The following is a 4,035-nucleotide window of genomic DNA, read 5'->3' on the forward strand; positions in this document are numbered from 1 at the left end:
GCGGGCACCTTTGTGAGGGGGCATGCCGGCGTCAAGCGCGGTGCTCCCTCTGCTGGAGATCTGGAGAAGGCGGGGCCGGGCCGCAGCGGCGCGGTCCAGCCAGATGCGCCCGCTCTGGCGATCTCCGGCGAGGCGCAGAAGGTGGAGGCAGGCTCTGGCGAGGCGCAGAAGGTGGGGACGGGCTCTGGCGAGGGGCACGAGGTGGAGAAGGTGGAGAAGGTGGAGGCCGGCTCCGGCAAGGAGGAGGCGGAGCAGAAGGTATCTGCTTATCACTTTTAGTTGGTAAATTTTAGATTGTAGTGTTTGTGGCCAGAACTTTGTTTGGTTAGATTTGTTGGAGGTAGGGTTTTCTTTGCATTATGGTTTTTCTGTATTTGATTCGTGCAACAATGGTGGACCACATATGATTATTAGATTAGGTTAGAAGTAGCCGTATTGAGGGATGGGATTTTTTCAGATGCTTATTGGATTAGTAGTGGAATTTTTGCAATTCTTTAGGTGTTTGGCTTGAGGATTAGACGATGGATTAGTCAAATATATACTTCTCTATTGGTTTGGGTTAGTTGTGGAATTTTGTTGTTGCTTCAGAGATATTGACATCATTGAACATCCTCTGCAATGCCGTTGCTTCAGAGATAAAAGCATCTTGGAGTTTTTTCAGATGCTTATTAGATTAGTAGTTGAATTTTTGCTTGTTAGATTTTAATTAGTATGAGGTTGAATACTTTATTTAAGGGGGAATTTAAGGTCAGATAGATGTCATATGATTATTAGATCTACAGTTCAATGCTGCTAACATTTATGATTATTTGATTTGATCTGTGGTTCAATGATACTGGATGGAAACATATTTGATTTGGAATGCATTAATTTTGATGTGCCAATGAATTGATTTAGATGACACAAGATTCATCTATAATTTGTTGTTGTTTAGGTAAGTAATGAAATTTTAGATGTTTGTTGGAGATGTATGCATTTATAGTTGAAGTTGTACCTAATTAACTACTGCATTATGTTAATATGTGTAGGAGCTTTGCTGCATTATCCCAAAAACAGTAATCTGTGCATATTGAAATTTGTAGTTGGCTTCTGTAATTAGTATATACTATGTAAAGTGTGAAGTAAACATTCCAAGGCAGGATCCTAGCAACAAAATATACTATATGTTTCCATTAAGTAGTGTGTGTGTGTGGGGGGGGGGATTCCCTCAAAAGAAAAGTGTTAGGTAAATTCAGGGAATGTCAAGAATCCAGCTTGCATTTTCATTAGCATTTATGAAGGAAATCATTTGTCTTTTGATTGATTGCTTAGATTCTTTATTTATAAGGAAAGCATTTGGTCACTCGCAACATACCAATGTGGTTCACATTCACAATTTTGTTTGTAATGGCATTCTGTTAACTGCAATTCAATTCATTGTAATTGATGTGCTTGTTTGACAATATAGCAGGAGGAGGAGGATCTTGTGGGCAACAAGAGAAAGTGGGACAAGACTGGGTTCTACCCATATGACTCTGATGAAGATGAGCCGTACGAGGTAAGGCCTAGTTGAAATGTTATTTGTGGATTGAGTTAGTACTACGTGTTTATAGTTTTTTGAATGCATAATGTATTGATGTCAGTCATTAATGTGTGCAGTATGAATCTGGAGATGATGTGGACGAGGGCAACGTCGAGTCCTTTAAAGAGAAGGAGGTGCAGAAGATCAGGGCCCAATGATCTGCCATGTACTACAACTGGAGGAAGGACAAGTACAGGTGCCCCTACTGCAGCAAGCCCAAGCCCAGGTCTAGGTTGCAGGAGCATCTGATGGAGCATTGTTGGGCTACATCCATCAGCAGTCATGACTACAAGATCGGGGCTCAGCATTCTGCCCTCCACAAGGGCCTGAATAACCCTAACCTCTAGTCGTACATCATGCTGATCATCAGAAGCTAGAAGCCGTACTCATCATCACTATATTTGATGATGTTTTACTTTTGGAAAGCTGCATCTGGGTCTGAACTGGTTGGAAACTACCTCTATTAACGTAATGTAATGTAATGTATTGTGTGTGTGAACTGGATCCGTGGTGAACTTCCTGGTACATGTGGTGGTAACTTAGAATGGTATCTATATGTGTGGCCTTAACTTTATTGGTGGTGAATGCTTCCTAAATGTTTAGTTGTTGTTTTGATGGTGCAATTATCACAAATGGCGCTTCAGTGTTGCTTCAGACACGCTAACTGTTCTATATGGTAGTGGCGCTTCAGTGTTGCGCCAGGTTGTAGTATGAAATGCTAACTGTTCTATATGGTAGTGGCTGGTCTCTAATTGGACCGACATGTTGAACTAGTATCAATGGTAGAGGCGTTTAGTTGTGCGCCACATCCAACAGTTCACGTAATTAATTATCCAAAGATTAAGGTATCAAACCCTTGGTCATACAAAGCAACATTTCGTTCCTAAAAATTAAGGTACTTCCACATTCAAACTAACCAATAATACAAATTCGAAGGAGCTACTTAATACATTAACAACACATAGGAGGGAAGTAGCCTGGTCCAACGGCTTGAGAAAGGACGAACAAAAGCTGAAAGAAGAAGGATCAGCCGGTAGCAGCACCATCAGCCTCCCAGCCTCACAACTTCAGCCAGCCTGGTGAACTCCAGGTTTTTTCCTGCAAAACACACATGGGATGCTGGAGGCAAGAAAATAAATTTGCCAGGAATCTAATCACACGGAATGCTAGTACAAATGATGGAGAACAAAACATCCAACATGAGCCAATTCATAGGAAGTTCTAGATCCATGGATACCATCAAGAAAAAAAATGTTCAGTTTTAATTCTGACACAAGACTTGGTGAAAACATGCATATTCATATCAGCAACATTGATATGGCATCTTTGCAAGCTTGGGTCAGTGACTTGTCTTGTGTTTCATGGCATGACAACAATTTTAGCAATAAATTGACATGAAATTGACCCAAACTCATGTACAATGTTAGGCCATATAATGCATGGATTAATTCACAAATAAATGACAAAATGCCAACTATGTATAGAATTTGCAGTACTGAAATATTTCAGTGTGTAGCGGTGTGTACTGAAACTGCAGTACTGAAATAATTCATTGTGCATCAGTGTGTACTGAAATTGTAGTAATGAAATATTTCAGTGTCTACCACTACAACATTGTACCGAAATATTTCAGTGCCTACCGGTGTGTACCAAAATATTTCAGTGTCCACCACTACAACATTGCAAATTTTGCCTAGGGCAGTACCGAAATATTTCAGTGCCTACCGGTGTGTACCAAAATATTTCAGTGTCTACCACTAGAACATTACTAATTAGTCCTAGGGTTCATATGATGCCTAGGGTTCACATACATCATAATCCATCCTCCAAATCCATGTACTCAAATATTCATGCAATTCATTGAGATTAAAATGCCATATAGCATTCCCTCTCTGAGCTATTATGATCAGTATCACCACGATGTAAGCACGAGCAGTAGGAAGATGAGGAGTGGGGAAGCTTACTCTAAACATATCTACCGCCGCCGTTCAGACGAGGAGAGCGGCGAGGGAAGCGTGGAGAACGGCGGGGAAGCGAGGTCGCGACCACTGTCCTCCTCATCTTGCTCTTCGGAGTCTCTGGTGACTCGGTTGGAGGCTGCACAATCTGCAACAGCATCTCGTGCACGGTGGGTTCCTGATCCAGTGGATGCTCTACCCTGCATCTGAACGCCCACCACCTCCGCCTGGTCCACTTGCTGGACGAATTGGCCTGCTCCATCGCCCACAGGAGGATCTCGTCTTGTGAACCGGTTGTGCGGGCGGGGGGCAAAGCTTTGCCCTCTCCCTCTTCGTCAAATTCTTGAAAGTGGCCATTGCCGTCCAGCTCATCTGCCTTGTGTTGTCAAACCAAGAACGGATCTCCCTCAACCTGGCCAACTTGACCTGGTCGCCGCTGGCGATCTGCACGAAGTCGGTGTTCTCGCCGCCGGCCATCAGCTCGATCTGCCGATTCTTGCTTCGATGGAAGAGGGG

The sequence above is a fragment of the Triticum aestivum genome, chromosome 3B (assembly GCF_018294505.1).
Source record: "Triticum aestivum cultivar Chinese Spring chromosome 3B, IWGSC CS RefSeq v2.1, whole genome shotgun sequence".
In the NCBI taxonomy this organism is placed as follows: domain Eukaryota; kingdom Viridiplantae; phylum Streptophyta; class Magnoliopsida; order Poales; family Poaceae; genus Triticum; species Triticum aestivum.